This window comes from Rhyacophila brunnea, unplaced genomic scaffold (assembly GCF_057557595.1).
Source record: "Rhyacophila brunnea isolate RB1 unplaced genomic scaffold, BYU_Rbru_1.0 scaffold_20, whole genome shotgun sequence".
Taxonomy (NCBI): Eukaryota; Metazoa; Arthropoda; class Insecta; order Trichoptera; family Rhyacophilidae; genus Rhyacophila; species Rhyacophila brunnea.
Window position 1 is genome coordinate 35,938,256 of NW_028232860.1, and position 25,429 is coordinate 35,963,684.

The 25,429-nt window shown below is 31.0% G+C and overlaps 1 protein-coding gene across 5 annotated transcripts in view; it reads left to right on the plus strand.

The window, feature by feature from the left end:
* pros (homeobox protein prospero) overlaps positions 1-25,429 on the plus strand; it is a 306,677-nt gene that overhangs the window by 27,408 nt on the left and 253,840 nt on the right. For 4 of the 5 annotated variants that reach the window (XM_085948167.1, XM_085948169.1, XM_085948170.1 and 1 more), the window contains exons 1-2: positions 3,001-7,114; positions 20,475-20,553. The gene's annotated coding sequence lies outside the window, so the exon portion shown is untranslated. Of the gene's footprint in view, positions 1-3,000; positions 7,115-20,474; positions 20,554-25,429 lie in introns of those variants that run through there. The other variant, XM_085948168.1, reaches the window with a different exon arrangement.

Genomic DNA, 25,429 nt, shown 5'->3' on the forward strand with positions numbered 1-25,429 from the left:
GTAGATACGATCTACACTATCTCGTACAGCAGTTTCGAAGTCGGTCCGAATTCTTCGGCGTCGGAGCTTCTCAACGTCAATTCGTTCGCACTTTGGAGGCCTCACCTGGCGACTGAGTTTTACTCGGATGTTTCCAATAAGTAACTCATGATCGCTATGGATATCGGCGCCTCTGTAAGTACGCACGTCGAGAAGTTCCTTTCGGTGCTTCAAGCTGTATAAGAAGTGGTCAATCTGCGTCCTCGTGCGTCCATCAGGAGACGTCCACGTATATTTGTGAATGTCTTTGTGGGGAAAAACAGTGCCTCCGATTGCAAGCTCGTTCAGAGTGGCGAATTCTACGAGCCGCTCACCATTATCGTTGGGGTCACCGAGGCCGTGTCGTCCCATCACCGTGGGGCCAAGCACCGGGTCTGCTCCTACTCTCGCATTATAATCCCCCATTACAATCACGCGGTCTCTTCGGGGGATGGCGGAGACTGCCGCGTGGAGAGAATCGTAAAAAGCATCCTTTGTCTGCGCGTCGGCATCCTCAGTGGGGGCGTAGCACTGAAAGACGGTCAAGGAGCTACCAGGCGTCTTGAAGGAGGCACGTATCAGTCTCTCCGAGATTGGTTCCCATTTCACGAGGCAACGGGCCGCTCTCTTTGACATCAACACTGCCACTCCCTGGCGATGGTATTGCTCCTGACCTGAGTAGACAATAGAGTAACCCTCAATCAACTTTCTCCCGGCTCCTTTCCAGCGCACTTCGCTCAGCCCTAGGATGTCCACACCATAGGTGTGCATGATGCGTGTGGCGTGCAGGTCCTTTCCGGGGGTACGCAGGGTGCGAACATTATATGTCCCAATGCGCATACTCGAGTTGTTAGAGAGGATTACTCTACCTGTTTCATTGTCCATTTCCATGCAAGGTCGTCGTTTTACAGAGCCGGTTGTCGTCCGAGGCTGCTGTGTAGGTGTTTTGTTAATCTGTTTCGTTTAAGGAGGCAAGGTGATTAGCCCAGCGCTCCCGAGGCCTGAGCCACGAGGGCCCTGAAGGTCGGGGAAACTTGTACTTGATATGAAATGAATAAAAAACAAACAAATATAGAATACTGAAATGTCATTTTGACATTTCATTTTGATTTCCATAGTAACGCACGTATATATTAATAATTTTGTTGGTAGGACCACCCCCTTAGCAACCAATAATAGTCTTTTACTTTTTACGAATTTTTCTGAAATAACTTTCCATACAAAACAGAATTAACTGAAAATGAATTCAATTCCGCTTAAAGATGGCTAAAAGTATTAAAAGAATTCATTGGCATCGTGTTCTGATATATTCTAAAAGTTTCAAATGTCTAGCTAGTCGGGAAGTTAGTTAAAAATCGATTGCAAGATTTGTACCGGACAAACAACCACCGGACAAACAAGAATACGAGCTAACAAAAACGTTGTAAAATAAAACAGGTATTTTCTTATAAAGCATTTAGATATTTACGATATAAAAATAAGCATTTAGCTTGGACCTGTATGTCAACTTTTTAGATTGATTATGATTTTTAAAGTTTCCGAAAGTATATAATATATTATATAACTACCTACTGAAGAATGCCATATTATATTGGCTTTAAATGAATAAACTGTAAAGTCAAATATTAGCTTAGGTAGTCGTTATTATGTTTAGAATATCAGTCAATACACAGGTTGAAATAATTCGTAGGCCAGCTTTCGTGAAGTAGTGGTGAAGGCTGCATTTTGGTCAGAGGTCCACGATTACAACACAACGTAACAATACATACTTTGAAAGAAGTCAGTTTGTTCAATGTAACTAGAAATTTTCAAAATAAGCAATGCAAATATTTTCAGATTATTTGAAATATTATTTTTGAAAGAATTTCCTTTTTTGTATTAACGGAGTTTTTGTCTTTACAAGAAATGGATGTTAGCCACTTGCTCAACCTATTAGGTCCAAACTCTGACTCACAAATTTTAAATCAATACGTGTATCTAACAGACCCAGGATTCGAACCTATAAAAATCTAAATAATGAATTTCACCATTCCAACCTCAGCTGGAGCACGGTCTAAAAATATCGGGCGATGCGCGGATTGTGTAAATGACGCGGGCCGAACGAAATATAATTTGTCATAACAATTAAACATGCGTCCATTTAATGTTCTGTTTATTATTCTATTTGTAACAATAATAATATATTCATTGACATGTTTTCTTTTTCAAGTAAATGGGTAACGTTTTTTAGTCATCTTTACACAATTTAAGAATTAATACCTCCGTCACCATCACGAAACAAATTTACGTGTTCACAGCTCGACGTTCGCTCTCCGATTGCCAGCGAGTCCAAAATTTCGTCGCACCTATAGTTGAACATTATTTACCGTTTCACTGAAGTATGCTCTTAACGAATAGGGTTTGAAGTTTATTAATTGTATACATACTGTAAACAGTATTTTTGCAAGAATTTCACTATAGGGCCGTTTATTGTACAATTGATTAGACACAATATTAACCATTATTGATCAACTCAATACTACAACTAGATAACTTTTATTTTGACATTGTTGGTGAAATAACTCGTTACACAGTGAGGAATAGAAATATAATATTATTATCTACATTTTCAAAGCCTTATATAAACGGTTCGTACTAAGTTATATGTTGATTTGATCGTATTATGTAGAGATGAAATTAACAACGTATCAGATTCACTGATCGTTTCAAAAACAGACTAAATCAAGTTAATCAGTTGCAGTATTTGTGATAACTTTTTATGTAGGTAAATAAACTAGATCTAAAACCAAAGTTTTTTGTTACAACATTTATGTTATTTATGTTGACATTTGAACTTCAGAACTATAAGAATGAATCTATGGTATATTAGGGTCATTTTGAACGTCAGTTCATAGCCCAAAACATTTATCAACGTAAATAACAAATTATTAAGTCAATATTTTAAAACCATTATAATGGAGTTCCACCAATCAAACATCGATTCAATTTATTCATTAATTTAATAAAATATAATTATTCACAATATTTTAGTATGTACATTCTTTATAGAACATGCATAATTTCGAAACATCTCATAAACATACCGATTATTAGTAGGTACCTACCTTGATTCAAACCACACAAACCGGTACCCTGAAAAGCACTTCAGTTGCATGAGTATTAGTAAAGTTAATTTCGTCATAATTAGATAGGGCGCAAATGGCAAAATTTGTAAAGCACAATGGATGTATTCAAACTCAAGTACTAACTGTCCGGTGCAATATTTTTTTCAAGATGTTTTATAATAACGTCTGTTTCCGAGATGTTTCCAAATTTCCAAATGTAATTAATTAATTAATTACCTATATCTAATATCTTACAATATTTTTAATAATCTGCTACTTTGGTATTATAATTAGTGTAATGTACTTATGTCTACACAGTTCTAACGTGTTGTTAGTGTAACGTGTTGCTTTGGAATTAATTGAATCAAAATTATCTTGGATATTAATATATATGGTAGAATGGAAATCTGGCAATTAATGTGTACAGAAAATATATTAAAACCCAAAAAAAAGTTTTAGGGTTAAAATCGCTTATAACTTTACAAGAAATAAACATAGTGAAACTTATTCCACCGTGTAGGTCAAGAGTATACTAGCTGCAAATACCAGTCCGGCGCCTTAGGTTGGCAAGTCACTTGAGTGAATACGGGCCTCGATAACTGCGTTCCGGCTATCAATTGATGCGCATAACGCACGCGTGAGATTTCAATAAATCCGTACGTTTCCGTTGTACTATGTAAAATAATAATTCAATCAATAAAATTACCCAATTGAAAAATACATATTTTATTTTGCTATTTTTTTCCAGAACCACCCACACTGATAAACGTACCTAACTCACTGCTGAATTATAGATTATGTTATTTTCGTTTTGTAGTGATTATTAATATAAAAAAATCAGTAAATAATAGTATTATTTTAAGCTTGACCTTTGTAATACTCTGAAACTCGTTACGGATAGCTTTTCAATACAAATCACCAACAATAATAAAAAAAACACCTTGTGAAAAAAGTAATTTATTTCTCATCGCGTTTAGTCGAATAGTTTCGCTACGGGCCGCACGTGGCGCTGTCAATTTTTGTTTTTTTTTTACTTCTATTTTCCGTCGCTAGATGAATGAATGAATATTATCAAGAAGTGCGTCTATCGCCCACCGCAGACATTGGCGCCACATTACGGACCCTTACCCCCTGCCGCACCACCCTCCGTAATTTGAGAAAATTAAAGAATTGCGCACGGGCTGGATTGGTGATTAATTTATTTTTCCCATTGCTTATATAGAAAAGAAAGTTTTTCTGATTTCAATCATTCAATTGTGAACTTAATTCTCAGAGAATAATAATATTAAAAAAAAATACCTGTGTACAACGAAATCCATTTCATAATAAATGATTTTTCTCGGTTATAATTAAATGTATTCTTAAATATTACAAACTTTCGCATTAGACAACACGCACACAACAATCACTAGACAAGCGATAAACAAGCCGCCGCGGACCGCATATTGTTTTAATAAATAATCGATTCACATAAGGTAGTATGTGAATTTTATAAGTAAATACTATGAACCACTCATTTTTTATTTTTTATTTAGTTTAGCTTTAATGAAAAGAAAAGTTGCTCATCACTGTAGTGGACGTTCATATTCCCCACAAATCCATGGATTATTCTGTGTAATATACCTTTCCCTGCGTAATTGATTGGTGTGTCGTATTTTTATTTAAAATACCCATGTCCAAACCATCGCTGAAATGAACGCCAGATTTGTAATTTGTGGTAACGCATAGTGAGTGACGTCCGCGTGCGGCCTCGTGTAAAATTTATAATAAGTATATGAATTAGATATGATTTATATTCTGTACCTAGACATTTTTACACACTCAACATAATTTTATAAATTTTATTGTTATTGTTAATCGCCAGAAAATTTAAAGGGGGCCTCGAAACAGTTCAATCCAGTCATATGTGCATTTATTAAAGTCTACGAAAATCCCTAATTCCTAAGTATATGAATCTTTTACACAAATTAGATAGGTGCATCTAGCTAACAATCATACCTTAAATACTCGAATAAATACGTACGTATTTGTACCTACACCATAAAATTAACTACAAATATTATCATATTGTGTCATTTGTCATGTAATTATAATAATAAGTATTTTTAGTTATAGTATGTGATTCTAGGAAAGAGATACATTGATATTTTTACTAGGTACGTTGGTTGTTGGAATTAATGGTTTTTATTTATTTTTTTACCGTGGAATTAATCAAAATTAGTCAGCGTCTCGGAAATCTCCTTCCCTAAGCCTGGCACTGTTCTAATGAGTCTTCGCTAATCATATGTAGCGAGGTCATTGTAATATGAATCTGGTACATCTACGCATATTCGATAATGAATCATAAGAACGGAGTGATTATGGAACGATTGTGACAATCAATTATTTGCCCAACTGTATTGAATGCAATCGATTAGGAATCGAGTGAGAGTCAAAACATCGATCGAAAGCTTAACGCTTGATTGAAAGGGGTCAAGAACAACAGGTGTACGCCCTCCCTAAATATCCGATAATCCTTTTGTGATGCAAAATAAAAAATAAAAGAAATTAAAAAAATGCATCGTCAAAAATAAAATAAAAAAATCCGCCCCCGACTTCGGGAAAATAAAACTGAGTCTTGCTCTCCTTGTCTGGCCTTTGGATTCTTTCAGAGATCGTCCCTTTTCTTTTCCAGAGGGTACGCACGACGCCTTTAAGTAATAAGCGACGCATGAGGGTCCGTTTGGAAATGAAGTCTGTGAGTGATTCGAATAGGGGTTGTTTTTGTGTGAGTTTCGGGGCGCGTGCGCGGGTGCTCGCGACGCCCCACTTGTCCCGTGTTTCCCACTCGCAGGCGTCGGGACGGAGGCTCGACCACGGCGTCGCCGGCAGCAAGACGTCCACACGCGTCGGTACAGAGAGAAAGTGTGCGTCCGCAAAAAATGAACGGTCGTTCGCCTTGAAAAAAGGCACCCAAAAAAAAACACTCTGAAAACTTTTGACCGATTACGCGCTCGCGGGAAATATTTATATACACAATCGCACACTCACTCGCGCCTCGTTTCCAAAGTAGTTTTTATTTTGTTATTTTCAAATTTGATTTAAAGTTTTATTAGATAGTTTTTTTAAAACAATAAATAAAACATTGTAAATTTCAATACTCCACATTCATTATTCATAATAATATACTCGATCTAGTATTAAATTAAATCATAATGTAAATAAATGTTTTGTGATAAGTTCAATAAACAAAAATAAACTGTAATTTCATCAAGTTTTTACTAATAAAACCGATACTTTCATATTATTATTAAAATATAATCATTAAAATAATTCCGAACGTTAATTAAATAAATAACTATTTGTGTCATCAAAATAAATACTGTTTTTTTAAGTGACTGTTTTTAGACGTAAGTGCTGCGTTGTGGAAAGTGATTTTTCTTGTTTTTGTGGAAATTCGCAACGTTAATTTTTCGGGTGATATAATGATCAAAAACTATTTAAAGTTTTTTTGGGCAAATTTGACAAGTTGACTGTACGAATACCCCAGTGCGATGACGTGATAAAAGTGAAAAGAAACTCTTGACTATTGGACAAGTGGATAAGATTCCCGATATAAGATTTTATATTGCACTCGAAGAAACGACGAATTGTTTTTTTTTCGTCTGGTTTTGTTATGTTTCCTAACAACAGTATAATTTGCTCAAACTTGTGACTGAAATATCAATTGTTATCCTTTTAGTCAAATGTTATTCGTTACAATTAATTACAACATATTACTAACCCGACAGTAAGTTACAAATACTCCGGATTAATTTTTGAATAATTAGTATCAATTATTCTGTTCTCGTTTTTCTATTAATTGTACTTATACTGTTATTGTTAAGATATTACCAATACTTTTTCTTCAAGTTATTGTTTATTACACGCTTAATTAACACAGTACCTGCAGAAAAAATCATTTTATACTCTAATCTTCAACGCGAGACCTACATAAGAAGATTAAAACACTGGTAAGTACATTAAATCACTCATTAAAAGTGCCATTATGATTAAAAAGTGACTCAGTTTAATCAGGTAAACACAATAAAGTAACAAGTCTTGTTTGTGATTAAATAAAAGTAATTACACGGTGCACAATTTATTTTATCTAGTCGTGTGTAGGTATACGATTTTCAACAAAAATATATTTTAGAATTATTTTAATCATTTTTATTTATTCGTTTAATTATAGTGTATATATAACATAGAGAATTGATATAACGTACACAATATTAACAATAAAAAGATATGAAAATTTTAGATAGGTAAATATAAAAAAAATATTTACAAAAATCTAAATCCACTACCTTGTAGATATTATACTCAATCATTTAGATACCACAAGAGTAGGTTCCTACCCAAAACAACGACCGAATTAGGTCTTTAGATTCCTATGATTATATTTTAAAGTGAATAATTTCATTAAAAAAGTTTCTAATAATTTCTAATATAATAGTTACCTACCTTCCTACGGTTGAAATAATTATCATTTAACTAAACTAAATTAACTGTTGGTCCATACAGTCTTAACTTTTAATAATAGTGATAAGTATAACCGAATATCGAAATATATCTGAAAGAAGTTAATTTGTAGAATTTAATATTATTAATTATTGTAACATGGACAATACAATGTTACAATACATTTACACATAAACGTGTAAAATTATGATATATTATTTATAAATATTTTGAGTGACTTTTTATTATTGAAGTATATTTTTCCAAGTTAAATAAAATCATATGTTTTTAAACTGGTTTTCACCCTCGGTTATCTACGGAATTTTGATAAAAGGGATGTTAACTGGTTTTTCATTCCCTCAATAATTTCAGTTACCTAGTCGCGTACTGTATCTCTAAGTCTAGCGGTAATGAAAATGGTGATATAGAATATTTTTAGAGTCAACGATGACAAGTCATGACGTCGGCTTTAAAACATATAAACTAATTTTGGTGATATATCACAATCATCAGATAAACCATTTATACATAAAATGAATATTTTTTTATTATATAGGTATAAATACGTGTTGATAATACTTAATATAATTTAGAAGTGTCAATAAATAACATTTTTTTTAAAAACATTATTTAGTGTTACGATATAATCATAAATATAATTTGTTGGTATTGGGATAATTACCTAAGTGTAATCTTACATATTTTTTAGATTTAATGTAAATGAAAAAAAGAGTGAGAATTAAACTGACCCTTCCTTTACCTAGTGAAAATTGTTATTATAAACAATTAAATTTATTTGTGTAGTTACTTTTTAATTGTCATAATAACAACTGAAAAAAAATAATGTTTAAAAATAAATTAATGTTCGTATTCCTAATACAGTTCCTAATTTAAAATATATACTTATATTATGATGTTACAAAACACTTGTGTTACAAAAATATATAGGTGATCTGTTAGGTATAGAATGAAGTAGCTACGCATGTATATTTTACCTGTAATTGACAGTACGTTAATAGATTTTGTGCCTACAACATAATTATGCGTCTGTAGTCTAATTCGTAAAGCACTAGCCTCTTATACCGCGGATTCTGAGATCGACTCCCGGGGATGTCACAATACATATTATTTGACCGTGCGATTCTGTGATTGTTTCACTATATATTATGTAATTTTACTGGGGTATCATTCACTGCTATACTTACTATTAAAGAGACAGTGTCAAAATATGGTTTAGAATAAATTCATAACATATTATCGAAACCGACATTTATCTTTTAATACACGGCCTATATAGATAAAAAAAATGCACAAAAATATATCTATAATTATTAATAGCTTCAGTCGGCCAAACTAATCAATTTTCTATACTTATAAAAAATAATAACAATTTCTCATCATTATACCGTAAATTTCGCTGTGAAAAATACAAATAATTCAATTTTCGTTGAAATTATTAGTTCTTCAATACCTACTAGTGCTCTGAAGTGATCGGTATTTTCGATGTATTTTAAATATATTTTTTTAATTAAATCTATTGTTTATGTAACACATAAGAAAAAAATATACTGTATATGCGTGAGGTATATCATATGCATGGTATAATTATTAATTATATTTGGGAGTGATACATTTCCTAAATAATATATATAACTAATAAAATTTTGAATAAATAACGAAAACTACAATTTTATTAATATAAATTAATTTCTATCATCAAAATAATAAACAAAACTTTTGTAAGCAATAATAATAAAAAATAGTGTAATCCTTTCTCATCAGATGTCTCTATGAGTATAACAAAAGCATGAATGTTGAATGACAGAAAAACTCGCGGGAAATGCATTTTAAAATAATATACCGCGAAAGTGCACCCACAGATGTCACAATCTGCTACCGTAAAAAAGCTCGTAATATTGTAAAAGCCCGCGTGTTATATTTTCCGAAGAAATTCCGCGCTACACAAGAAAGACTATTATTTAATAATAATATATAAATGTATACTGTTATAAGTAGTTGAATAATTAATTTCATAATATAACATAAATAATTAATATAAACTGTTGGGATAATAATGTAGGTACATAAGCAGTGTTAAAATTAAAAAAATATATACATGATTAAAATAATAATTAGGGTAGGTATTACAGATCGATACATTTTTGATGTCACAATAAAATCAATTCATTTTAATGAGAAATAAGAGGGTTTTAGTCATATTTTTCTTCGAAGCCTATTTTGATGGCAATAAACCTTATATTTTTAAACAAATTAAGTCATGTATTATTTATGTAATATGTAGTACAGCTTATCAAAGTTATTTTTTAAATAAATATTTAAAAGAAACATTTAAAAATATTAATATTAATGCTTTTACTCAAGTTTACCATTAAATATTAAAATACCATAATAAGTTTTTCTCGTTGGATATTTACAATTTTACTGTGACAATATATTTAATGCAAAGGTTTTGTATTATCAGGGAAAATATACCTACATACAACGGTATGATAGCATTTCTATCATACATGCAATCTTTATGGAAGTTGATGTATATTAATTAATTTACAAATTATTCCATTTTCACCTGTTTCAGAATGTCAATAATTGACAACGGTAATAAAATTAATCGATGATATCTATATTTTAGATTTGAAACCATCAATACTGTTTTTTTTTATTCTTATCTATATTATTTTATTGTAAATATGACAAGTGTGCTAGATATCACTATTTAGTATGCATTACGTACCTATATTGTTTTGTTTATTGAAATAGTACGGAAATATTTTTTTAAAAATATCAATTTTTCTCTCTTATCACATTTACATTTTTGACATGTTCATTAACATATTAAACCAAATACGTCGTTAAAATGGGTTTCTGAAAATCTGTTTATCGTCATAAAACCCTCCTGAAGAAATTATAAAAATTAAGATATTTCATGCATTTAATGTCAAGACTTATGTCTTTATCATTTCAGGTTACTGAGTTATAAATAAACTCAAAAACTAGGCACTGAAAGATATTAATACTTTAATATTGCTCTACTATTTATACAAAATCTGTCAACATTTTCTGCGAGTTGGTCATATAAGTCAAAATGTAAATTAATTTTTATTGTTTTTAAACACTACAGTTTTTTTATAATCTTCTTTGTGTACGTTGCTAAAATGGGGGTACTGTTCGGCTGCCTCCGGTATAACCGAACAGTACCAAAATGGGTATCTGTAAATTTGTAAGGTATTATAATGTTTATCTCGTGAAAACAAAAATGATAATACCTATATATTTTTAATTAACTATTTTTTCTTCAACGGATAAAACATATATACGCTATTTTCTCAGAAGTGTTTTCAAAATTATGTATGTTCGATAATATATATTATCATATAGTTATATGAATAAATAATCCTTGTACCCAATACAATGATTTTATAAGTATTTTTTTCAAATAGTTATAATTTTCATTTGTCTTGAAAAACGTAAAATAAATATATGCGTCAATGCGTGTTTTTATATGTAGTATCTTATAAACTTACAAAAAAGTTTTTATGTTTTTTTTTAATGTTAATTGCTTTTTTGCCGGAGTCTGTGACGTATTTAAATATTCGTGTCCCGTGACATATCACAACCCTTTAACTATCGCGCGCGCTGAAAGACGTTGCCAAAAAAAGATCGGGGTGTTCGCAAGCCTTAGGGGGTGGTTTCATCGCCAAGGGGGTGGCAGCCGTGGCGGGGTGGATGGGCGTCGGGGGTAGCCGGTGGCCGAGCGTCGGCGTCCTACCCTCGGTCTTCAGTCGCTCTCCTCGAGCTGCCCGCGTCGGCCGTCGCGGCGCTCCGTGCAGATTCTCCTTTCGCACTTCTTACGTACCACATTATTATAAACGGCGGAGCGAACGTCTCGAACTCCCATTCCTAAGCTGACGTCCGGACCGCGAGGTGCACGCCACTGGCACAACTCGGCAGCCCTTCATTACTAACCACATTACGACTTTTAAATCAGATTGGACATACAACCATTTAAAAAATAAAACTTTCCCACAATAACATCAAATTCTCTCACATACAATACTCACAGTGAGACATTTAAAAACAAAAATAAAAAATACTCTCAACTTCAAATAAGTAATTCAGCATTAACACAAATAAATATTTAAAATAATATATATTTATTTCAAGACGCATATAGGCGCGTAACTTTTTGGAAGATTTTCATTTTACAAAAAAAAAAAAAAACGATTCGTTCCTCAAAATTTTGTGATTTTAAAATTAACGAAAAATTTCAGTGAATAAAACTACTATTAGGCTTTAAAATTTTATTACGACAAAATTCAAAATTACTACATGGCGTTCACAAATTTATAAGTAGTTTGTAATGACGTTAGACGATAATTATATTATTACATATTTTAATAAGTAATGATAATAATATATGAGATAATAATAATTTACCGCGAATTATTAATTTTTATCGCGACACATTTCCGGAAATGCTTAATTTAAAAGTGGAAGTGCAAAACTGTGACGGTTTTAACTGTTAAAAACAAAGTTCAGAAAAACCACAGTTTAAACTTTTAGATAAAGATATTACTAAAACCGTATATGAACAAGTGTGAGAAAACATTTTTCTTAGCTAACAATAATACAACAGTGGAGACTTTTTACAAATATTACCTTATTTACCGAGGAACCGCTTTAATAATAAAATAACAAAACATCTTGTGCAATAACATATTATAATTAAAACTTTTATTTAAATGACAATATTCAATTGACACTTTAGAATATGTTTAAATCAAGTGATAAAACATGGTTAATAAAGAATAATTAACAGAATAATTTGATGATAATTAAATAATCAATAAGTCTGTATCATCAATAAGTGCTGTGAGAAAATTCAGACGATACTATCGGTTGGTTTATTATATATATGTACTAGAAAACGGATTAGATTAACTGAACAATATGTTTATAATAAAGTTATCAAACTGTATTTTTTTGTTTAATATCGATATGATTATTAGTTATATTATAATTTTAAACGGCTGGATAATCGAGTTTTTAATATTTGTTTGTATCTAAGCTTTTTTTTGAAAATGTCTACGACTTGATGACTTTCTGAGCTTTTACGCGAGCGGCGGCAAACGAAAGCTTATTCGTAGCCGTTGTTTGCGTTAAACTTAGGGGATCCCGATGTAATTACATTGTGCGCCCGTACCTAGCTACGTAGCACTGCTATCGAAGGGGCGCTTTTATTCAGCTGGTTGCGTAGTTTTACATTAGTTTGAATTCCGTCCAGACGGCAAAGTGAAAAGTTTTTCGCTGCGGAAGGTCTGGCGGGTAGAGAACGCGCTTTTTTGAATCGATAAGGCTTCGTTAAAAAAAGCTTTTGAAAAATCTCAGAGACTACATCGGTTAATTTTTAAAGTGATGCAATTCACTTGCTCTGATATAAAAGATCAGTGGTTAATAGGAAAGTTGTTTAGTACATATTATACATTATATAAATATCTAATACACATACAAGAAAAAAATAGGACAGTACACAACTACCAATCTAGGTTCATTATGAAATTTATTATATTTGAACGAAAACAACATAGTCCTGCAATGGCCTTGTCTAATCCCATTTTTATTCATGGTTTACTGTATTATATTTTTTTAAATGACACAATAATATGTATCATTTTATAAATAACATTTACTTACTTGATTATTTTTATTTTTTTGTAAGCCTACAAAATAAATTATTATTATGCCATAAAATACAGAAAAAAATCGACTAATGTTACCATTTTTATTTATTATGTTTTATATAATATATTTTTTAAATATTTAATCAGTCATGCATGTATCGTTATTATGTTGAATTGTTTATTTTATGTTTTGTAAATAAAAATTATGTCAATATTTTTTTGTTTTATTTTTTATACCTTTGTTTATACGTACACACATTATAATTATCTACAAATTTAAACTTTTAATAATATCACAATTAGTATGTAGGTAGCATTTCCAATATATTTTTAAAACACAACCAAAAGCTATTTAAGTTATAAAAAATCTCAGGTAGAGCTTTCTTAATTTGCTCAAAGAAAATGTAGATACGGAGGATAATTGTTTTTTTTTTAAAACTTCATATGATTTGTACCTATGTCTTATATAGGTAATTAATATGAAATCAAGAAAATAATAACTGCATCCAAAAATCGTATATTATTTTCGCACTACATACAACATTAGACATCTATGTTTTTGTAAGCGAAGTAGTGAAGGATCTAGATACGATAAAATCATTAGTTATTCTACCCTCCGCTAGGTTTTAAATTGGTAATAGATCATTCCGTTAGAACTATTATATACCTTATTTATAGGGTTGCCGTCGGCCAACTGATTTCATTTAAAAATTGGATTATATCTATTTGAATGTGTTATTGTTAATAAAATAAGCAAGTATACAAAATGAGTGAATTAATAATAATATAACTAATATGCTACCAACGACACCTATGTATTAATCGTTGATACAGCTGTTCGATCGATATTTCGTTGTTGTAGTTTTTTACCGCTAGATGTCAAGTATATGGAAGGTTATGATTTAAAATGATTAATTATTTTTACTAACCCTTGGAACCCTTAGGGCTCCCCTACGGATAACCGTCTTGTGAATAAATGAAATTGTTAATGTAACGATACTACCTAGTTCGTTTTCTATTTTTTTCTCTAGTTATTCTTTCTGCAGTTCTCTCTAGATTAAAACAAACTTAAAATCATATAATATATAACATGCACTTGTAGTTAGATTATAAATCCCCTGACGTTTAACATAATTATTATTATACAATGATTTACGATAATTGAAGCAGATTGAATGCGTAGTTTACGTATGTGTATTATGTTAGAAAAATACAACTGAACCTGGATTTTCGTCAGCATCTCCAGATTAGCACTCCTTTACATTGTATCAGCACTTTTCATTTGAATCTAAATTTGACGCTGTGCCATATATGAGCGTGAATACAATAAGAGTTTTAGGTGAGACCATTCACCTGGCCAATCCGATTATTCTCTTTAGCATACCATTCAAACTCATGAATATCTATCTAAGGACTCTTCGGTCCACAACGAATAATTACCTTCTCCAATATTGAAAAAAAAATCACACACACTTTATACTATTAAGTAGGTATGTAATAATGTAAGTTAGTTTTATCTAGTTTTGGCAGTGAAAAAAAATCATTTTATTCAACAGTAGAATTACCTAGATAGATTGTCTCATTCGCATATTCGGTTCAACTCTAAAATTTCAGAATCAACCAAGTAATTAGTTTATTGAAGTATTATTTTTATATCTATCACATTTATCCAAAATTCGATGCCTGTTATTATATATCGTCACTGTTCTGGCAGAAGACACTAATTCGAAGAAATGACATATTGAGTTAGTTATACCAAAATGTTCCTTATTTCAAACTTTGCCGTCTGGAAACCTTCTTAATAAATAAACAGTCTTTATTTTAAAGTCATCCTTTTTACGATTCATGATAGACCATTTCAAACATTTTAACAACTTCAAAGTCAAATTACTCAAAACTAGTATTCTCCAGTTAGTGTGTTCTGCCAGAACAGAGACGATATGATCATTCAACTGTCACCTAAAATTACAATACATCACCATGTTGAATGTTCAACCCTGAGAGATTCATATGGGCCTGCACGGTGTGGAGGTTGTATTAACAGATTTTTGTTTTTAAGATAAATAGATTTTAGCTACTTGGTTTATCCAAATTAGTTCATACTCGTGTCCGGAAACTTGTACGTATGCAGTTCGCCGTATTACATTTCACCGTGAAATGTCGTATCGGAAATATATGGCCGTATATTAAGAACAGTCCAACCTTTTCGGGTCGTATAGTACTGACATGATATTCATGTCTAAATAAAACACGGTTCTTGTCGGTTTACACTTTACAGGAAGCCAGTAGCAAACAAATGTAGAAAATAGCCGTTATACTGGATTATTTGTTAGGTTAGGTTATGTTTTCATTCTTGATTTCATGAATTTTGCCAAAATCAGCTATGAAAATTGAATTAATGTTCATATTAAATCTAATAAAATTGTATACTGTTTAGTATACGGTCATCTCTTTCCGAAAGAAAGCTCACGGTGAAATGTTATTCGTACAATTCATACTATGGGTCCAACCACACATTGAAAAATAATTTGTGAATTTTTTCCGTCCCGTTACGGTTACTGATCCAATAATATCAGTATATTTTTTTTAATTTTTCACTTTTATTAGATACTTACTTATAAATTATTTGTGGGATTCCCGTGTAGGCAAATATTGTTTTTAGAAAAATCCGTAAATTATCATTTGTTATGACGCTTTATGTCACTGATATAAACATTAAATCTTTAAAAGGGCGGCATCCCCTATTTTATAAATATACTTTGGAAGATTGTAGTGCATAGTATTGACTGGTCTATTCCACTTCTCACATTATCTGGGCACGGCAGTGTCGCAAATGCCAAACACTTGCAGGTTGCATGGTGTTTGCCTTTAATCATTCTGGCTTCCGGGGTGTGAACCGGTCAACCCTCTCGGGATTCCAATACTAAGGATTGGCGTGTCTGCGATTAGGCTGGGGTACATTAGCGCCCGTTTTGGACAATTTGCGGGCAGTTATGTTATAGGCGTTTGGGGGCTAACACCACCTTTGACGTTATTAGCTGTAAAACTAATGTCAAAAATAGAGATGAAAACTTACAACATATTAAATATGTCTTATTAAACATATAAGTAATATACCTAATTTAAAAATAAGTGTATAAAAAATACTTATACAAGTAATGTAATGTGTCTATGTATTTTATAATATATATAACCTTTACATTTCTCAATAAGTTCGGTAATAATATGATGAATAATTTGCTGGAAAACTCTGGTGTATAATAGGTCTGAAAAGCAATAACCCAAATAAATAAGAATTTCTAATGAGTTCCTTTATTAGACAACAAACTTAGAAAAAAAATCAGAATACCCCAATAATTTATATCAACACAACAATAAGTAAAAGCCTTTTTAATGTATATAGGTACTTTGTATAGGTTTTCTTTTGATGTAGTATAAAATTGTATTTAATCATTTTGTGAAAACCAAGGCCTACTATTATAATTATAGGCAAACCGTCACAGGAAACTATAAAATTTGGTGGTTATTGCTCATACTTCGATTGCAATATGGTAAACTGTGTGTAAAGTTTTTCTCATTTTTAAATATCAGATAGAGACTTAATCTGAGGTCAGTAAATACTACAGTTACGGCAGTAACGGCTATTTGGAAGATTTCTTATAGCAAATCAAAAAAATAATAATACTAGGTTTATAATAATTTTCAAATTCAAATTGTTCAAAAATACTCGTACAACAAGCAAAATGCCCATGTTATTCAATTTAACTGAGACTTATTAATATACCTTTGACTATACGTAGGAATAGGTATTTATGTATTTTAACGGCTTAACATTTTGAATTATCGACATGTGAATCATATCGAAGTGATGTTATGTAATTTAAATTAATACACATTATGTAGTATGCCTCTTATGTACACTGCCCCTACGCTAACTATAACCTACGTCTACGCCATGTCTACGCCGCATCTACGCCAATGAATAACATCAATGTAAATCAATGCAAAATATCGCTACAATAAAATATAGTTGAAATAACATGACAATAAAACTATGCAAATAACTCTGGAGTAAATTAATAGATAAATAAGATAAGTGTATTGTATCTTTAACAAAATTAATAACAGAATATATTGAAATTTGCAAGCTAGACAGAAAAACCCTTCTAATAGAACTTAGTAGAATCCAGTAGGAAAATTACACAATCACGCAGACCCCGTTACGACAATGCAAGTTCTTATTTGATTCCAAATATATTCAATTGGAATCAAGTAAGACCATTCTAATTGCATGCAGTAATTCCAATTGAATACATTCAGCCCTTATAAATCGTTTTTAATATGTTTGTTTAAAAAAATAACAATTGTACTCTAAGAGTACGTAGAGTAATAATATAAAGAGAGTGGACTCTTGTTCGTCAAAATGAAGCCGTGCTTCTCGCGTATAACACACAGTAGAACCAAAATTTTATGATTATTAATTTAACTATGAAACTTTATACCATCATGTTGCTTCTCAGTACGGCTACCAAATTTAAACTAAACATATTTTCTACTAAATTAACTAAAAAGAATTACCACTAACTTTATATACAAAAACAATAAACTTCAGCAACACGTGCTCACAGTTTTTAAATGAATGTAATCATTCAAATCAATATTTACCGGCGACGTTTCCAAAAAATATTTAATTCAGCCGTAGAAATTCTATCTTACTCTACTAACGCATATTGTAGAGATATAACCCTGCCTAATGCTTTCTCATTCGCACTTATGGCTCGTTTTTGTTCAGGCCTTGGAATTGTATCATAAGTCATGTATTAGGTACCTACCTACAGTAATTTCTATTGATGTTTCTCACTCATTGTACCAGCAATTAATTATATTTTTATAAATACGTCAACAATATGCTACTTTAATTTTTGTGCCAGAATCTAATTGGAATATCTAATAATTAATTATTGAAAAAAATGATAAGAAACTCTATAGGCTCTACAATACGATGTGTATATAGGCCGCCTCGTGAATAAACTGTAAAATTACTAATATATAATATTATAATAATACTAGCATCTTCACGATGAAGTAGTGGTAGAGAACAAGTATATAAATGTATATGTGCCAGTTTGAATCCTGAATCTGCAATCTAGTAAAAAAAAAATGACATGCCGTTTTTTGACTAGTCTATAATTCCAATCAAATACCCAATGGAGTCTGTCTAGTTATAGTTAACAACAGTTCCTTGTAAAATAGTTATAGACTCAATACACACCACTACGGAGGCAAAATTCAAAGATTCAAAGTTATTTTAAATTCTTTCCTTAGTCACCTATCTTTATCATGAAATTCATTCTAAATGTATATACTTACATTGGTAGGTTGTGTAATAGGTAGTAAAGTATTTTTAAAATAAATAATAAATGATATCTCTAAATGGGTTACATTTAAAGGGTTGTATGCATGACTAATAGCTATATCTGTGGAACATAATGTCCTCCGAATAAGATTATCCTAGATATATTATACCGATAGCGAAACTGACATAAGAGCATTTAGCTCAGTTACACATACAAAATCATCTCGCCTGGGACATGGTCATACATCAAAACCAACGACAATATTGCAATTCTTTTTTGTGAGCATATACGAGACCATGCCGAGGTAGTGACGTCACGCGGCTAGCCAAAACGAATGATAACGCAGATGCAACATTTTGCTGTTCTGCCTACGCCTCATGTCGAGTGAAATTTGTTACATGTGACAAGCAGATGTTTTTTTCTCCCAAAAATATCGCAGCGATGCTATGTGCGGCAGTACATTACATTACATAATATTGTGTTTTGTTAATGACAACAAAATCGCATCGACAAATTCGACGTGTTGCAATCGAGGCAAGTTTGTATGTGCGACAAAGCTTACGGAAAGAAACGGGGCAGTGAAATTTCCACATGAACAAGATGTATTCATATGTATCACTAGATTAAAAAATGCCATCGGAAAAGATGTAAAATATTTCGTTGTTTTGAAAATTTTCTCAACAACAACAATTAACATTAATTGTTGTTACATTTAGATAGGTAATACAATAATAATTCATGTTACGATGTTAGTTATGTTGATAGCAACATGATTAAACAGTAAAAGTAAATTATTAAATTTTTGACACGTAATATAAAAGACATCTTAGTTACCTATCTTCCATTCCCCTTATAAATTTCAATATCTACTAATCCGCTGCTTCAGATACTCACCCGAATAACACTTTTTGACGCTACTTAAACGATGCGTAATTATTATATTTAACACAGAAGCTTTCTGCCGTCGAATTCATCAAAACGCATTATAATTAATGATGTCATACTTTTATAAAAATTCTATCACATTCTACCTATAATTCTATCACACATATCTGTGTTTCAAGAACCTACCGTTTAAATTCTTCTCTTCGTATTAAATTATTATTTTTATCTGAAAAAGTTTATTTATAACATTGTGTTTAAAGTTAAACAGTAAAAATATGCGACAGGATTAATTAAACATTCACCCCTTGTTTTCGAAGGGCGCCGCAAAGTAATGCTAGCCGTAGAAATAAACAGGTAAACATCTAATTGCGTGAGGTGAGCTCTCACTTACACCCCGGTCGTAACACCTTCCTTAACAAAATGAGACGTTTCCGGTTCCGGTTCACGTGTTGAGCCTTAAATGCCCTCCGCGTGGCGCCTTTTTATTTCATTTTAAAATAACAAATAAACTCTTGTCTCGCGACGATTGTTATTTTATGTAAATACTATTAGTTATTAGGCATACCCATGTTTTTTTCAATAAAATAAGGAATAGCATACAAATTGAAAACATTCCAATTTTATTTAATCTCATTTTTTTTTTATATACATATTGCATTTTTTTATATTATTTATTTGTGATATTATTATAATAATAATGGTCAAATTCTACTGAAATAAACACCTACGTAATCATTCTTTTTTTATTGCATATAAATATAAGCGACATCTCTGTTTGAATACTACAGAGATCTTGGTAGTAAATCGATATTTTAGTTAATCTATTGCCCGATAGGTGGTAGTATTATATTAACATTTTTATAACACATCTGGCAGATCTAATTTTTTTAAATAAAAATAATGTATTAATTTAATTTCTTTTCTTCCAGATTATTTGGAGCTGGCCGCAAACACCATTCACCCATTCAAATTCATCTCCATGTAGGACCAACACGTCCTCATCATTGGGTGAGTTAACAAAATACATGATTAGTACCTCTAAAAACTTGATTATATTTTTAATGTTTTTGGATGAAAATCTAGTGGAAAAATGTTAACTTTAAATTTCAGTATTTTTTACTAATGTTATGTAAGGTGTAATGTATATTGCTGAAAACCAAATGCTACCACTAGTACCTAACTACCATAGTTATATATTATAAAGAATCAATATGAGGATTCAGACAATTAATAGGCACCTACCTACCTAGACATTATTTTATTCGTATACGAACAAATCTGAAAAGAATTCTCTAAAAATACAAAAATATTTGAGAAATAGGTACAATAATATTTCGACAGGCAATTGCATACACAACGGAAAACCGTAAGGTCCGGACCGCCCCCAATATATGATAAATATACTAAGATAAATATTATTATACCTACATGCAGAATTTTGAAAAATACTTTGAAATTTCACATTTCTCTTTTGTGTCTGGAATTTGTAATATGTGTATCGGAAATATATGGCCGTATAGTATTGATATAAAATTCATTTCCAAATAAAACACATAAAAAGAAGAAAATAGTATGTAAGTAAATTAGAAATGCAATCGTATCGTATAATTTATATTGAATTCTAAACATTTAATGTTTTTATTGAAACTAATAAAATTGTAATATTATTATCTGCAATGTCCCACGAACAACGCGTATTTTTATCTCAGTACTATACGGCTATCTCTTTCCGGTAAGACACTCATGGTGAACTGTGATACGGTGACGTGTAATACCCATGTACAATTTACGTGTAGGTAACTCTTCTCTTCACCCATTTTAATTTTGTAGGCCCACATAATAACAAATAAAACCAAGAAAATTAATGTTTTTGTTCAATAAGATTCTTTCATAGAATACAATTAATTAAAACTGCGTAGATATCGCCCAGATATTTGGTGTGCATGTCTTACATCTTACAACCTGCAAATTGAGATGCCAGCTTTAAAGCTTCCGGAAAGCTCGAGTCGACTGACAAAACGTGATCAATGAAGTGCAAAGCTCTTTCTAAGAACTAAACTCCGTCTCCATTTCAAGTTGGCCGATTAAGAGGCTAACGACTTGCGCAATTAACGTGGTTATTCTCCGAAGCGCTCTCCAAACTATTTGACGACTTCCCCGACCTGCCTTTTGTTGCGCAAACTTGGATCCGAATAGCTGCACATCTTCGGAATTGTTCGGCATTGTTGTGGCATCAGTCAGACGAAAGTTTGCACTCAATTTGTCAAGAAGATTTGATTGTCTCCAAAACACAATGCGACACTATCAATTTCGTCACCTCGATACTACAACTAGATAACTGGATTTTCACTGTTTGTAAGATAGCTATTCAATAAATGATTCTACATTTCTTTCTCTACAAAATGATAAAACTAGATAAGTTAGAAGTTAAACGGAACTGTTTTATTTTAATACTATCGACCGAAGGTACTTGATGGAATTTGAATTTAAATTCTAATGGATTAAAGTTTGTAATATTCCATTTTTAAATCCATTGGAACTGTATAAGTTTCGTGTATGAAAATATTGGATAAGTACATTGGTACTTTAAAACCATAAATGCATTAAATAAATAAATAATACATATACAATATTTTTTTACACAATTTTCGATTTTCCATTTTTATTTAAAAAAACAATTATAGCCTAGATTTATGTAAATTACGTAAAGTTTTAATTTAATTTTTCCAACAATGACCAAATCAGAGTTATCTAGAGTTTTAGTATTGAGGTAACGATTTGCTTTCGTATGTAATAAAATTATTAATATTTATCACTAATTAAGTCTGAAGTCTAGGTATAAAATATTTCCCAAAGCATAACAAGATCTTTGCAACTAACGTCAAAACGGCCTATAACAGTACCTGCCTACCATTTAAACAGATACGTATCTAGTTACAGGATGTGATTGTAGGAAAGAGACTGAATTTTTTACTTGGTAAGTAGGTACCTATGTTTATAGTTAGTATTTTTTTTTTTTTAGTGGGAGCATCAAAATTCATATTTCAAATCCGTCTGATCCGGTGCGATTTTCTTTGACGCAGACTACGTAATCGATTCGTCAGAAGATTTGAAAGGGGGCCTTGAAACAGTTCAAACCAGTCATTAAATTATTATTAAGTATCTCAAAATCCTTAGAAGGCTGCGTTTTCTGAAAAATTGAGTATACAATATATAATGCATAACAAAACCAAATTACCAAAAGCATCAAAGATAACGCGACCACTCAAAAAGACAAAATAAGCCGCAAATATACATAATAATGTATCACAACTGTCATCTTTAATAATAAGTAATTATTTTATTAGGTAAGATATGGGTAGCTAGCTACATTTATATTTTTACTAAGTACATTAATAGTTGAATTTGTGGTAGTCATTTTTTTTTAATCTTGGGTGGCCTTAAAATTAGTCATTACCTCTGGCCTCCAAATCCTTAAGCCCGACACTGGCCTGGCTTATTTTACCACGTTTTTATTAGCTCGTGTTCTTGTTTGTCCGGTACAGATTTTTTCTTGTGCACTACAATTTTTTTCTTGTTTGTCCAAGATTTTTAACTAACTTCCCAACTAGCTAGACATTTGAAACTTTTAGAATATATCAGAACACGGCGACAATGCATTCTTTTAATACTTTTGGCCATCTTTAAGCAGAATTGAATTCATTTTTAGTTACTAATTCTGTTTTGTATGTTTCGGAAAAAAATCGTTAAAAGTAATATTTACTATTCACTATCATTGGTTGCTAAGTGGGTCCTTGCAACTAAATTATTAATATACCTATATGTGCGTTACTATGGAAATCAATATGAAATGTCAAAATGACATTTCTGTATTCTATTATATTTATTCGGTATTTTTATTAAGTACAATAAAAAGTTTTTATCAATACATAGAATTGTCAAGTTTATATGATTCAACAGAAAATTTAAAAACCTGGTATATCAAAAGTTCTTATCTTGTAATTATTTTCATTTATTATCCGTCCAAGATTCTAAGGTATAAGATCACTTTTTATAGGTACAGATTGCTAATAAGGCACTGTGTCCAATAATAAGTAGCTACTTTTTAAAATGTTTAAATCTCTTCTCTTACATTGTGTATTCATTATCAAAGTATTTTAACTTCAGAACCAACAATACAAATAAGTTACAATTTAATTAATAAAATAATAATTGCTTCGTTGATAAGTGATAAGACGCCTTGTGTGGGTGTTTTCCTTGTTATCAATACGTTTCGGACAAACACTTGTTAGCCTGATAACAAGCAGTTAGGCATATACAAAACAAAGACGCATTGAATAATTATTATACATTGAGTCTGTTGTTAGCAACAAAATATATTAAAATTATGATAATATTGTATCTATCTAATATGTACCTAGATAACAGTGGCGAAGGGTGGAGGTAGGCTGTTAAGATCCGATATAAATAGTGCACACTAAACTTTGTCAGCGAAACGCATTTGTTTTCATTGAACTAAGACTACAATGTGTTGATAGTATTTATTATTTTTTATAATTCAATGAAACCTTTCCCAATCGAAGCCATAGTTGATAATAATTAAAAAAAATATATTAGTTTAAATATAACTTAATATTTAAAATTATACCATCAATAGATATTTTTATAGATAGAAGAATATTTTGTGGCGAAGGGTGGAGGTAGGCTATTAAGATCTGACATAAATAGTGCACATTAAACTTTGTTAGTCATACATATTTGTTTTTATTGAACTAATACTACAATTTATAGATGGTGTTGGTTAGTATTTAAAAATCAATTAAACCCTCCCTAAACCTAACCATAATAGTTTTGGTATATTTTGGGCGATCCAACAATATTGTGCACACTTTTTCATTCAGACTTATTTGTTTTCGTTGAATTAGAAATACATATTACACATATTGGTTATTTTTTCAAATTCATTAAGCCCTGCCTAAACCAAACTATGATAGACAAAAAATATTATCTATAAAATATCCAAAGTTATGTATGATTTAATTACATAATTTTAGATATGTTATAGATACACGAGTATTATCTATTATGGCTTAGTTTTCGCAGGGTTTCATTGAATTTCAAAAACTAACCAACACCATCTGTAAATTGTAGTTTTAGTCCAATGAAAACAAATACCTACGTATGACTGAAAAAGTTTAATGTGCACTATTTATGGCAGTTCTTAACAGCCTACCTCCAGCCTTCGTCACTGGTATTTATAGGCATGGCTTAATGAATTTAAAAAAAAAACTAACCAACACCACCTGAACCTATTCATAATTCAACTAAAACAACCTGAAAAAGTGTGCAATATTTTTGTCGGAACGCCCATAGCAAACGTAAACTATTATGGTTTGATTTAGGCAGAATTTAAATGAATTTGAAAAAAACTAACCAGCACCATCTGCAAATTATATTCTTATTTCTTATTTATTCTTAGTTCAACGAAAACAAATAAGTATGACTGACAAAGTTTAGTGTGCACTATTTATGTCGAATCTTAACAGCCTACCTCTACCCTACGTCACTGATAGATAGTGTATAATTAAACTGGTATACCTACCTACATTTTTAATCGTATATTAATTATAGGCACCTTTTAGCTACTTATCGATTTACCCAAGTTTTTGTTTACTCTTATTTCTGTTAGGTATTTCAGTTCCCATTAATTCTTTGTTCTCTGGTAATTTTTCATACGATTTTAAACCATATTTATTTGGTCGAATGAATTTATCTGAATGTTTTAAGATAACTTTATCTATGGGGAAATTTTTCGTTAAATACATACCTAATGTAAATGTTTTTTCTAATAAATATAATATCAATCCATGATAGTATTTTAACT